Below are 15,326 nucleotides of genomic sequence, written 5' to 3' on the forward strand. Positions count from 1 at the left end.
TAACAGTATGAGAATTTGTTACAGAAGTCTACCTCCAGATGTACCAAGATGGGCAAGAGTTCTTATTTATTTCCAAAATATGAAATATTTGGTGTTGATTTTCACATGTTCACTTGATGCTTTCCTAGATCTTCTTTTTAAAATGAATAACCTTTTCAACTCTGGAAAATCATATATATAGATATCAGAAGGTAAGGAATTGTTACGTCTTGAAGGATATGCATAGTTAATGTTTTATTCTACTTGTGGCTTACTTAAACTTTCTCTCATATTTAAGAAAACACTTGTCCCCCAAGGGTCTAGTTATAAATGTGTTTTTAAAGCAAACAAAAATACCCTGATAGCTAGTAATGAGCGTTCATATCGTCAATTATTGTCTACAGCTGATATGTACTTTGTTGTATATTCTGTAACTTAGGTCCTAAACCAAAATCCAGGGACATCTCATAGTTTTTGCCACCTAAGAAAAATCTACCTTCTCTTTCCTACTGTGATTGATGTTATTACAAGTTTGGTATGCATGTGTGATTACTCTCCATCTCGAATGCGTGTTATTCTCTGATTTTGTTTTGTTGTTCACTCCAGTGAATTTGGTGAAAATAGAATGCATTCTCAAATGGTAAGCAAAGAAAGGTGAGTAGCAGTTTACTTTACAGCTGAGGCAAGCAGGTCTGAAATGTTTATAATCAAGATACCTGTAATCCTTATTACTTCTATCTCACATTCAATCAGCTTCATAAATGGAAGAGTGGAAGAGTGAAATGCTGGAGGCACAAGATGGATGCTTAATGAAATCATGGCTAATGCCATAGAATCTTGAATCATTTAGGTTGCAAAGACTCAAAATCATCAAGTCCACTAAATCATGTCCCTAAGCACTACATCCATGTTTCTTAAATACCGCCAGGGACAGTGACTCCATCACTTCCCTGGACAATACATAATCATAGTTTTTGTGAAGGAATTCTTCCTAATATCTAATCTAAACCCACCCCAGCATAACGCGAGGCTGTTTCCTTGTGTCCATACTTCAAAGACAGAAAATGCCTGGAATAAGTACATGAAGTAATCCCCATCTTCATCTCTCCTCAACTTTCAAATCCTTCTTCTAAAAAGCTACATGCAAAACTGAATCCAAAAGTTTTTTGAAAAAACAACAACAACAAAAATCAGCATTTATAATATGAGTAATATAGTTAGAATTCAATGGCATTCATTATGCATTGCCAAACCTGTGCTCAAGACAAAAAAATGAAAAAAAATGAAAAATATAATTGCATAATACATAAATGAAAGTGATACATTTTTGAAAATATAAAAAATAATACAACTTAATATTAATTTGAGGAAGGCCTATATCATACATAAAAATTTATTTCATGTAACTTTTCAGTGAAGTAGCTATCCCTCCAAGTGTCACTTAAAATTGTAGTTAATACCAAAATTATTTGATTAATTATATATAGATTTATTTGTATCAGAATTAAACTTGAGCTCAGCTGTAGTATGTGAAGGGTTTTGTTTTTGTTTTCCCCAGCTCTGCTAATTCAAACGTGAATATTATATTTCGCAGTTAGGAAACTGATGTTTGGTTTGGTAGAAATTTGCTTTAAAATTGAAGGCAGTGCGTTCAGTCACTGGAACAGTATTATGCTTGTAAAATTTGTAATATTTCATATGAGATACAATGCAGTGCAAGGGAAACAAACAGGTAGAAAAAGAGCTCTCAGAAATGGCTTTATAATTTTATTTTTAAAAAAGATATTAATATTGTGGGTTTTTTTTTTTATAAAATGTAATTTTTAAGTATAAGGAAATCTACCTGAAGAGTAGCAATGTTTAAAATTCTTGATTTTCTCTAAGAAGTTATTATTATGCCTTATGATGCTGACAGTTCTGTACACCTATTGCTCCATCAGACTGAGTGAGTAGAAGCGTCAGTCCTCTTTAGCGCTGTAGCTATGACACTTCTCCCCATGCACATTTTACCCAACCTGATTGTTTACAACCCAATATCCCTCAGGGCTTTAATCACTGTTTTGGTGCCATTTTCCCCAGTGCCCCTTGCAGCATCACTGGCATGCTTGCTGTATGGGATATCCATATTTAAGACCCACAACGGAGCCTGAAGATAAACCATATTCTTTGCTCGTTGTCCTTTTATGCTGGAGAGAATAAAAATATAAACATATCCAGTTTCTGGTACTGTGTGCCAAGGCACATAGCCCTGTGAAGGGGCTCTCTGCAAGGCCTCTGGGTTAAGCCCTTGTCTGGTTTCTGTGGTATGGTAATGATTACTGCTTGACAGCTTGAAGGAAGCTACTCTGCAGTCTGAGGGAGCAGATTAAGTATTAGTTTCTAGAAGTCTCTGGAAAACTCCCCTATATATACTAGTGCCCGAGGCTTTTCATGGTTTAAAGCAGCAGTTCACAAGAGCTGTCATAACAAGAGTAAGAATAATATGCCAGAAAAGTGAGCCTCCGTTTATAGCGAGTGCTGCTGCTCACAATCTGCCTGCCCTGCATGTGACCTGCCATTACTCAGCGTCACCGTGTCCAGCTCCATGTTGATACAACATGTAGTTCCCTGGCTGGGGGCTACAAAACAATTTCACTTAAGTAATGCAAGGAGTATGAAGTGGGATTATATGTTGCCTTTCCCAAAACAAGATCTAGGGGACAAAAAGTAAGTGCAGGAAGGATGAGTTAAAAAAAAAAAAAAATAATAATAATAAAAAAAAAAATGAAGAAATCACCACCAACAAAAACCCAACTAACAAAAAGAGGAAGTTTTTCATACAGCAGACCTTCAGGTGTGAAACTCCTTACTGGTGGTTGTGGTGGATGACAAGAATGTAGGTAGTTCAGAAAATGCATAAAGTTCTGCTAAAGACAACAATGACTTGAGGTGGCTATGAGGGCTTTTGAAGGAAGCATCAATTGATTTTTTTCACATTTGTGTTGTGTTTCAAATAGTTTGGTTCTTACGTGACAAACAGAATATTGAGCTGTGTGGACCTTTGGTGTAACCATATGCATATGCTTATGTTTTTACTTTAGATGAGAGATTATTAGTCTTATGCCTTAGTTTCAGCTGGGAAGGAATTTCCCCCCCCCCCCCCCCGAGCATCTGGTATGATGCTATTTTTTGGTTCCAGAGAAATTAACATTGTGGCCAGCACAAAATTACCACCATTATCTTAAAATCCTGCCTAACTGTTCTTTCAGGGTATTTGAGATTGATATCTGAACCAAAGTAAAATCTGCACCATATAAATACTTCAGCACACAGGAGCAAGAGGAAATTTGAGCTACCTTTTTTTCCTCCAGTGCTTGCCAGAGGAGTGTTTCCACAAATGTGTTTAGAGGCATAAAATAATCTCATTGAAATGTGTATAAGAAAATAATCTGACCTTGTCATCCTTATGTCTGGAGTCATACTGACATATCTATTTCATATAACATTGTAGGCTTACTTTGGGTTGCAGAGGTGATGAAATTGCTGAAGGAAAACGAAAAAAAATTGAGGGAAGTAGGGAAAAAATAATTCATCCTTATGTTTTAATATGCAAGAGATGCAATGCCAGTAGAGTGGATAAAAACATCTTGGATGAAGATGAATAGCAATATTTTACATTGCAGGGATTTTGCTCCTTTTTTTTTTTTCCCCTCTGATCATGTAACTACCTATTATGTAAAAATTTTAGGCTTCATAATTTGATATCTGCACATCTTTTAAGTCATTTGGTAGGCTGCTTCTTGAGATTTTTTTAAATATTATATCTTCAAAGACCTATCAGAAACAACTTTTCTTTCCTCTCTTTTTTTACTGTCCTGATTGCCTTGGAAAAGATCAAATGCTCAGCTAATGAATGGATTAGTGCTCTTTCTCGTTGCTTTATGAGTTCAGATATTTCCCAATGGAAATACACAAATAGATTTTGATAATGAACAAAGGGCAGATATATTCTAGTGCAGAAGTACTGATGCTGAAGGGCATGTCAAATACTGTGAGTTTTTTCTGTAGGAAAGAAACCAAAAATCTCCAAGGAGTTTGGCCACAGATTTTTTTAAAATAGTGGAAAGTAATTAAAAAAAGTGCATAATGAGTGATTTCCTACCTCTAAAAGGATACTAGAAGAATCTGAGTTTTCTATCTGCAACACTGGGAGGCATAAGAAAATCTGGTGCCACATACACTTAGAACTGTAAAAGCTATTGCATTACCCTGTTCCTTTCAAGAGTAAAATATATATAAAAAGTTGCATTTTTGGAATTGAACTTGAAGGTGGTATTGTAGGAAGAAACATCAGGGACCCTTTAGGAAAAAAAAAAATAAAGACAAATTTGAATTTCAGAGGGTGGATATTGTAAAAAATTGGCAATCAGCTGAAATCTTTTCCTTACTGTAGGGATCAGTTGGAAGCACAAGCTAATCCTTTAGGGAGGGATGATAGTGTTTCCTTTTAAGTACAAAGGATTTTGAGGGCTGGAGAAATTAAGAAAATAATGGAATGAATTGAAATGTTTTCCTCCTCTGTAGACCTTTTATAAGTTTCAGTTCTTAGACCTGAAAACATACAGACTTTAAACAATCATAATGCTGTTGACATGCAGCTGGGGTAGTGATAAGAAATAATAATGAAACAACATTATGAAGTATATAAAGGTTATATATCATGATAACCTCATCTACACTTAATAGTATGACAATATACCATTGTGCCCTCATTTTTCCTTAGAAATGTATGCTGTTTTGAAACTACACATTTTTAACACATTTTGAGACAAGCTTTTCCCGTGTATGAGGCTCTCATTCTTTACAGTTTTTCAAAACTTTTTTTCCCCTCATGCTTACAGTAATAGCAAAATAGATAATATTTCATTACCTTTTGTTACCCACTGTTAAAAGCCCTTGTTTTTTTTTTAATTGTATTTCACACAATTCTCTTAAGTGTGGCTACTTTCAGGCATAAGAATGAGGTTGTTTAAAAAGGAGGGCAAAAAAAAAGTTAGTTTTTACTTTAAAAGGAAAGACTAGCATCCTATTTTTCTCTCAGCTTTCAAGAAGAGAACAAATAGTTATGCAGCAGGGGGTTTAAATGTAGCTACCAGCAGTTATTTATGCTTTTCCCTTTTTAAGAATCCAATGCAACATTGCCTGTTACTCCACTCCACTCTGTCTTCAACAGTGGTACAACTGGAGAAAAACTGTGATGAACCTGGCTCACTCTGCATGAGCAGATAGTTGTATGGCACAATCAAGGACCTGCTTCACAGAAGCAGATAAGAAAATCCTTTCTTGACAGTGCTAGCACTTATCTAAACTTATCTACAGCAAAAACCCTCAAAGCACTGAGGTTTTCACCTTTTTCTCCCTATCTTGTGTGCACTCTTTTTAGCTCTTAATGCTGATTTTGGCTGAGCCAAGATTTATGCAACCTTGCACAAACTGTTTAATTTCTCTGAGCCTCAAGTAAATCATCTGAGAAACTGGATAAAAACAGGTAGGAGAGCTAAAAAGATTTCCAGAAAGCATTATACTTTGAGGTGAGTAATATGAGGGGAAGCAGAGGAAAAAAAAAAAAAAAAACAACAGTGGGCAGGATGCAGATTCCAGACAGATCAGTGTAACCTTTTCAAAGGAATAATTCCAAGGAGTTACTTACCAGAACTCATAATATGTCGGTCCCTTCCTGTGTATGTATGTTTATGCATTTATATATGACTGAGACTGAAGTTCAGATGGATTGAAGGATAATTTATAGCCTTAAATACAGTAGTGAACTAGTCTTATGCCAGCATGAACAACATGCAGACAATTGTTTACTGAGTATAAAAATTTCTCGTATGATGTACATATGTGAATAAATAGCTTGAAGGCAAAGTCTAAACCAGTCAGAGAGTGCAAGCAGTGATTCCTGTGCAGGATCTGTTAATGAAGAGGTACTTGGAATCAATTGAAGGTTTTTGTTTCATTTTTGTTTTATTCTAAGCTCCAAGGCTCCCTCTTCCATCAGGGAAGGAAAGTGGAACCTGACACACCTACTGGCAGTTGCATTTGGAAATGTAGTCAGGGTATGAATATTACTTCAGTGATGATTCCTAGAACTCTGTAAATGACTGGAATTTTTGCTTTTCCTTGTAAAGTAAATTAGCCAATAGTATTTTCTGAGCTTGCATTTCCCTTTTTCACTTTGAGAAAAAACTGAATTCATATTCTATTACTAAAGAATATTTTCATTTTCTTTTGCATCATATAAGTACAAGTTAAATTACTTTGAGATATAAATAAAGACAGGCAGTTCTACTTCACCTTCCTGGCTAGAAAATCGGAAGCAATTCATGTCATGACCATGGTTCTTACTAGAAGCAGTGACATTGCTTTAGCAAGGCAGTATAACCTGTCAATTGTAGATAAGACACTTTTAAGTAACTTTAACTTAGTAAGAAATGTAAATAGCTAATTACCTGTTTCTTCATACTGCTTGGCCTATCTTGTTTCTTAAGGTTCTTTTATCTTTGATTTCACTATGCCTAAGTAGGTTGCTGATTATTCTAGTGGTGATCTGAACTTAAAAAGAAAAGCAATGAACAATTCACTCTTATTTTCAGATATGAAAATGATATCTATTCTCACGTCTTCTGGTTATTGAATTCAAAAATTAAGAAGTAGCTTAAAACCAAAGAAGTCTTGAACAGTCTTGTCCTTTACTAAAGGTTTCGAAGTTTGTTTCAGTGCAGACCATAATTGAGACCATAGTTTAGAAATTAACTGGTAAACAGAACATTTTGCAATTAAATGATTATTTTTCCATACCCTAAGATTTGTATGTTCTTGGAAAGGAATACGGAAAGAATTCACCTTTATAATGTCTTCCAATTTCTGCTGGCATTGAAATCAAAGGACTTTGCAGGTGTTAGAATAGCGCTGACTGTTTTCGCAAATTTCACAAGAGAGTTGATTTAGTTTTATTGTCTTATTTAGAAGCTGGGGCAGCTCATACACAAAATAAGCCAATATGATGCTGGCAGGTAATTTAACAGGTTATCAGATGATTATTTATTAGTAAACATACGGAATCACTCTTCTAATCTGAAATTATACTGCTCAATGAAAGATCTTGCTCTGCCAAATATCTTTTGTGTGTAGGTGGGGAGGACTCTCTTCACCTTTTTTGTAGTGTACTGAGACAAATCACTGTTCTTTGTGACTTCGCATTCTGTCTTTCTTGTTCAAACACAGTCAAACTAGATATCAGTTCTGTTTCAGATGTCTTTATGAGCCAAGTGGCATAAGGATCATGATTCTGTCAATAGTGAAAGTTGTTAAATCGTGAAAATGTCATCATATTGACCCAGCACTGAGGTACATGCCAGAGGGACTCCTCTGTGAAGGTGACTGGCAGACAGTCAAATGCTGATTTCACACCTTAGGACATTAAAGATAATATCTTTAAAAATCCAACCTTTTTATCTGACCTTGGGGGCTCTGTAGAGGAAGTTAAGGACATAAAAAAAAAATCAAAATGGGAAGTACATTATCTGCTAACAGTTGCTAACTAAGATGACTGGTTTCTGCTACTGATGTTTGTTTCTCATGTTGATAGTATCCCAAGGGTAACCCTGAAACCCCAACAAAAGTTTCAAATAGGATTATGCACTTAATCGAATGTACTGTTGTGGTATATCCACATTCTTTCTTTTCTTAAACTACCAGTTGACCCAAAGCCTTGAAGCTAGTCACTGTAAAAGATTATATTCAGTGAATGAATATGTTTGTCATCATCATTTTACCATGGCACAGAGTTCCCAGGCTAATCCCTTGAATTTTAGGGACATTCCTATAGTTTTAGCATATAAAAATTGATTTTATAGTAATTTGCAAGTACTATAGGCTGGATAGCAGTGTATAATTACCAAATAGTAGAAAGTAAAAAAACAAGACTATCCTTTCAAATAAATAGATGTATAGATGAAATTATCTTATTTTGCTGATAATAGATTACCATTAGTTATATTTTCTTGTGAAAAGGGGATAGTGGCACCTTTCAAATAAGCAATGTCAGGCATATTTGCTTCTCTACGTTAGCTGAGTCTAGAGTTCTCAGAAGAATTAACACATTCTTTTATCTTTCATGCCTTTGTGCTATCCCAAGACTCATAAAGCTAGGAGGATTGGTAGGTTCAGCATTTTGCTCATGTAACATAGAGAAATCATTTACAAAGATGATTTATGAAGTTGCAGTGAAACAGTTCATAAAGGATAATGTCATTCTAGTTAGAATTCACATGCTGTTACATAGAAAAAGCTTCATTATTTGAAGGAAAAGTCAGCTGTGGTGTCATCAATTTATAACTGCCCATCTGAATACGAGACAGAGGGTATGCCCCACAAAATATTTTATTTCTGGAAATACTATTTCATCATCAATGAATATTAAGATGCCATAATAACAAAATAAACAAGAGAGTTAGGCAAAGCAGATTATGATAACAAAAAGAAAATAGAAAGCTTAACTGCATCCTGGGCTCACTTACAAAACTCCAGAGGAGTGGATCTCCAGAAGAGATCCTTCCTCACTGACAGTCAGCTCCTAAATGGGTCTAGGAGAGTTGGAGCCAGCCAACTCTTCCAGCAGCACAGGTGAATTGCCTTCACATGTGCTCCTGTGGCTGACTCATTGCTCGCCTCAGGTGATCAATCAGAGGTTCAGGCCATGACCCAGCAGTTCCCATACAACTATCTTCCCTAATAGTTAAACTTAATCACTCATAGCAGAAGGAGTAAGACATTTGACAATTAGCCACAGATTTGTGATTGTGCTTAGGGATGGCTGGAAGAAAAAAAATGAGACACTGAACTATACAACATTTCTGTGTGTACAGAAGAGGTAATTCATTCAAGAATGGGATTCTAATTCTTCCGTCTTAGATATATTATGATGACATAAAATGGGAAGATTGAAATAAGCCTACCAATTTCATTCCCAATTCAACATTCAGCAAGAATAAGATTAGGATTCCCCCTATCAATTGACCTGGTACTTTTCAATATGCACTGGAACGAAAGCCATTACAGTGGTCCCCATATATTTGAATCTATTTCCACCCCCCTTTGCTCTTCTACATTTTTGTTACTAGTTCTGATTCAAATCAACAGTTCTCTCAGATTAAAACCAGCTTAACCAGATCCTAACTATCAGCTTGACTGTACATTGATTTTGGGAGCAAAACTGCCTGTGCCTGCTGTTCCTGCCCTAGTGATTGTGGGAAGCAGACAAGTAGGTAATAACTAACATACTAACAAGACAAGCAATGATCTCCAGGGAGGAAGAATATTTTCTTTTCCTTTGAAAGTTCACAGTTGTGTCTTTAAAAAAGTTTGAGGTACTCAGCTGGATTGAAGAGGAGTGGGGCATATGGTGGCAGATCAAGTCAGCTGAAGTGACATATAAAGAGGGGTTTGTTAAATTATCAGTGAAATGTGAAAGTTCTTCTGTGTACAGAGGTAGAATAACAAGTCTTCAGGGACACACCTGAAGATCTGTGAAGGGTAACTGGGACTAGTTGCATTAAGGAGCTGGACCAGACAACATCTTGTCTTCTAAAGCAAGTACAATACAAAAATCAAAGTGAAACTTTATATCAAAGAGAAGATAGCTTTTCTTTCACTTTCTTCCTTTAACTGTGAACTTCTCTGAATGAAGAAGTAGTGTTCTGATATTTTGACTACTGTACTGATATCATTGGAAAATATGCTGCATAAACTTTGCTTAGATTGTCCCTATAATGTTTAGAGGAATAAGTATCACATTTTTCTGATGTGACCACGTGCAAATACTAGAAACGTGTGAGAAACAAGCAGAAAGAAGGCAAATTCAACCTAATCCTTACAAGAATATTACTTTGGCTTAGCAAAATACACAAAATAAGAAATTTCGATAGCAATAAACTCCTACTACTATGATGAAGAAAACTATGAAGTGGATTATAATTCACACAAAGTAGACTGAGCTAGATCAGATGGAGCAGTGTCAGGGAGGGTCATGCTGAGTGTTACAAAAAGATTCTTTACCAGAAGGTATTTGGGCACTAAAACAGGCTGCCCAGGGCAATGGTCACAGCCCCAATCTGAGGGAGTTCGAGGAACATTCAGACATTGCTCTCAGACAGAGGGTTTGAATATTGGGTGTTCCTGGGTGGAGACAGGAGTTGAACTCAATAATCCTTGTGTGATCCCTTTCAACTCAGCATTCAGTGGTTCTATACTTATTTATAAAAATGAGTAGCCAAAGAATAGCTGTTTTACCCTTAGTCTAGATGAATGCCTAAATTCCAGCTTTTCAGTCATGTCTTGTATGATTCATCCATGAAAATAACCTATGATATCACAGTTAAAGAAGCAGCTAGTGAAAATACTGTTTTATGATATTTTGGGACATTTTAAAGTGTTTGCTCCTGTTTTAATCAATCACACACAAAGTCTATTAAGTGCCTTTAGGATTACAGGTGAGCATTTATTCTCTCCTGACCAGAATACTGATTGGATCTGTCCACATTCTGTAGAAAGATTTTTCATTTTTGTCCTGATTTTAGCTGAAACAGATTTGATTTTCTTCAAGGTGTTTGCTATAATGCTGTATTTTGGTTTTAGGAGAAAAACAATGCTGATAACACATGGATGTTTCAGTTGTTGCTGTGCAGTGCTTCACAGAGACAGAGACATTTTAGTTTTTCAGGTTCTCATATTGACCTCCAAGCAAGGGGAATCAGGGGCACAAGGAGTTGGGAGGAGACAGCACCAGGACAGCTAACATGAACTGGCCGAAGGAATATTCTACCATATGCCATAAAGTGAAAAATAATACAACTAGGGGGAAAATGGCAGGGGCAGGGGCCCTGCCCAGGGGCATTGTTCAACAGGTAGTGAGTAATTACTTTAGGTATAACTTGTTTCAATTGCACGTATATATTTATACATAACAGTTATTTCTCTCTCTTTCATTTTAGTAAATAGTTTTTATCTCAACCTATGCTTTCTACCTTTTCTCCCCCTTATTCTATGTCCTACCCTACTGGGATGGAAGAAAAGATTTGGTGAAAGGCTCTGTGGTGCTTACCTACTCTCTACATTAAACCATAACTGTTTTTTATCATTTTTAACTACAAATGGGTGACCAACCTTTCATTTATTAGGCCACTGTTCAACAGTGAAAACCTGGAGAAACTGGTATTTCTTGTACCCAAAATTAACAATGAAGATAAATTATATATGCTATAAGACCAATAAGAATACAGAGAAGTCAGGCTAATAAGATTATCGTATTGGAAAAGACAATCAGAAAAAAATGGAAAGTACTCACCAGTAGTGTAGGCTTTACTCACCAGTAGTGTAGGCTTGCAAGAAACTCCACAATGAGCAATCTCCAGAAAAAGATGCTTCCTCAGGGGCAGTCAGCCCTTAAATGGGGGTCTAGGAGAAGTGGAGCCAGGCTCCACCCCTTCCAGTCACACAGGTAAATTACCTTCACCTGTGCTCCCACAGCTGACTCCATGCTTGCCTCAGGTGATCAATCAGAGGTTCAGGCTGTGATTCAACAGTTCCAGTACAATACATGCAAGGTGTAGAGTCCTTTCACAATGAGGTATTTCTGGGTTTAACAATTTACTTTGATTAAACAATATAATTTCTTGATGTTTACTTTCAAGCTCTCTCCTGACTAGCTTTGATGGGGTCTATGACAATTATTGAACACTAACCACTTCGAACAGTCATTATGTCCTATGGAGGATAAATGGCTGTTTGAAGAAAAAAAGAAAAAAAAAAAAAAGCCAGAGAAAGTTATGTACTTGCAAAACAATGAGCTGTTTTGACAACTGCAGGTAGTGTGCAGGCAGCCTTTTGGGCAGCCTTTCAATGAGGAGCTATGAAGGTAGGACAAGTACTGCTTGACTTGATGAGTTTTAAATCAGGAAGAGTGGCACAGAATATTTTGGTAGGAATTGTGCATGCTCAGCAGAATTGTTTACCACTTCCTCTTTGGAAGAAATGTCCTTTTTATTGTTTGGATCACTTGTCTCAGGTCCTAAAAGTGGGCCTTTTAGATAACCATAAAAATATATGGCTTATGGTCTCTCTCTGTGGTCCTTGACAAAAACATCAGATAAAATAGGACGTGAATAATGTCCTTATTAGTATTCTGATACGGCTGTTGCATAAAACCTTCAAATCTAGAGCATTTCATGGTTATTCAAAGAACATTATTGGTATTTCTTGGTGATCTTTTATTCAGAACAGTAAGACAAGATTTGCAAAATTATAAGAAGAGTAGTTGGCTGTGACTTAGTTTTGTTTGCTGCTACTATTTTTTTCTAATGAAGATGATAAATTCTTAAGGAAAAAAAAAAAATCAGGTTCTGGTTCTTTCAGGCTTTACTTCTGTACATACATTCTGGGAGACATCTCTCCTTTTCCTTCCTTTTCCCTCTGCTTACTTGTCACATCAATGACTATGGTAAGTACTGTTATATAAATGGCTCCTGTGGATAACCTGAAGGAAGTAGCAAATGGTTTTGTGCCAGAAATCCTGCATGTACAGAAAACTTCATGTTTCATCTTTGTTCCTCATGAGATCATGTTCTGTTTAGCATGGTTGCTAAAATAATGGAAATAATAGAAAAGTTACATTTTTTTCTCTGATAATAGAAAAATAAAATAATGGCATAATTTTGAATAGGATTTTAATAATTTAGTTCTGAACTTCTTCCCAAGAACAGGGATATCTTTCATTGGATCAAGTTGCCCAGAAGTAGAAGATTATGTAAAACGTACCAATGATATATCAGGTATTAGTAAATGTTGTGGTATTCAGTACCTTGCTAAGTAATTTACAGTTTTCAGTTATTTTCACTACCTGGAGTAGCTAGATTTTGGGATCACTTAGGCCTTGTTTGTGCTGCTATGTACATGTGTTTCCACTATTGAGAATTTATTTAAACATAGTAAGAATGTTAAAAGGTCTGGGAGATTGGAGGCATTGCTCCCCTTGTGAGCTTGAAAAAGCAAATCTCCTTTGAGAACCAATAGTAATTAACTTTCAGTTTTCTGAGTAATGGAGGATTTTGGTGCCCAAGAGAGAAGGACAGCTAACACAATCCTATGAAAATGAAGTTTTGAATATGTAATGTCTGTGAGAAGTCCATGCAGTTCACTGCCACGTGCATAAAATTTTACTGCATTTAGTCCCAGAAAGATCTGTGTTAACTGTAACCTGAAATACTGAGAATGCCTACTTGTATGGACATAAAGATGGACAGATTTTCTGTGATACCAGGGCGGATCCAAGCTCATTATTTTTCTAAATTGTGGTAGGATTGCAAGAATGGATGCCAAAAATCCTGGAGGAATTTCCAGAGTCCTTGAATTCCACATGGGCAGAAAAAGAGAATGCATTTGAGGAAAATCATATATAGTAGCCTGATGTCTTCTGAAAAAATAAAGGAAATTTTTTCTGTTTTATTTATATGTGTGGCCACTATTCTGCTCACAAATAAGCAAAATTACTCCTAACAAGCTCTCAGCAATACCAGGCAAAGCATTCACATGTAGACCAATAATTGTGACAAATATCGTGACACCAAGCTGAGTGGTACAGTTGACACCCTATAGGGAAGGGATGTAATCCAGAGGAACCTGGACAGGCTAAGAGGTGGGCCTGCGAACCTCATGAAGTTCAAGTGCAAGGTTCTGTCTTGCGAGGCCCCACCTGGAGTATTGCATCCAGTTCTTGAGCCCCCAACACAAGAAGGACGTAAAGTTGTTAAAGCAGGTCCAGAGGAGGGCCATGAAGGTGATCAGAGGGCTGGAGCACCTGCCCTATGAGGACAGGCAGAGTAAGCCAGGGCTCTTCAACCTGGAGAAGGCTCCAAGGAGACCTTATAGCAGCCTTCTGGTAAAGGGGGCCTCCAGGAAAGCTAGGGAGGACTTTTTCTAAGGGCACGTAACGATAGGACGAGGGGAAATGATTTTAAACTGGAAGATGATAGATTTAGACTGGATATTAGGAAGAAATTCTTTATTGTGTTCGCAGCGAGACACTGGAACAAGTTGCGTAGTTAGGTTGTGAATGCCTTTTCCATGGACAAGTTCAAAGCCATGCTGGATGGAGCTTTGAGAAATATGGCCTATTGGGAGGTGTCCCTGCTTACAGCAGAGGTGCTGGAACTATCTGATCTTAAAGATCCCTTCCAAGACAAAACAGTTAATGATTTTATACAGAAAGACAAGCTGAACTTACCCAACTGGTGAAGGAGAAGCTCTGCCAATACTGCATTCTTTGTTCTGTGTCTGGTCCTTATATGAGCCCAGCATGGCTCCACCCTGTGTCCACACCTTCTAGTCACCTGGGAAGCACCTGAGAAGCCTGTGCTCCCTGGACCAGACACACCCCTTCACCAGGTGCTCAAACACCAACTCAAGCCATGACCTAACAGTTTCCTTACAGCTATGTAATAGAAACCAGAATCTTATCCAAGTGCTTAAGGAAAGTAAACCATATTAAATATCTGTTTCCTTGCTTTAGGACAGATTTATCTCTTCAACAATAGTTCTGTACATAACATTAAATGAGTCATCAGTAAAATTAAAATGAAGCTTCCTAGTCTTTCTTCAGTAAAAACTGATGCTGAATGATGAAATAAATTCAGATGCCGTCTAAACATAGAATTAATTTTCATGTGTCTTTTTTTAGACTTTATTGTGTGATGGATTACTGAGCTTAAGTTGTGAATTACAAAATTAATCACTTATTAAATACTTCTGTGAAGCATGTTGCACATAATTCCTTTTGAAATTATGTGGCCTTAAGATAAGATATATGTCTGGTGATAAGCCCTAGGAATAACAGTTTTTCAATCAATAGTAGGTTTCTTGGGCACAATACTTCAGCTAGGGCCTCATGATGGTGGAGTAGAGACAGACAATGACCTCCCTTTGCCCTGCTAGCTACCCCCCTTCTGATGCAGCCAAGCATGCCATTGGCTTTCCAGACTGTAAGCTTACTCTTATCAATCATGTTAAGTTTTCATCTACTATGACCTCAGTGGGGGCTACTCTCAAGTTCTTCTTCCAGTTTGTATATTTATCTAGGATTACCCTGACTCCGGTGTAAAACCTTATGCTCTGCTTTGTTAAACCTCATTATCTTCACAAGGGCCCATCTTTTGAGTTAATCAAGGTCCCTTTGGGGACATCCCTTCCTTCTGCCATATCAACTGCACCACTTGGCTTTGTGTCATCAGCAAACTTAGAATCATAGAATCAAA

The sequence above is a fragment of the Tetrao urogallus genome, assembly GCF_951394365.1.
Source record: "Tetrao urogallus genome assembly, chromosome: 3".
Classification (NCBI taxonomy): domain Eukaryota; kingdom Metazoa; phylum Chordata; class Aves; order Galliformes; family Phasianidae; genus Tetrao; species Tetrao urogallus.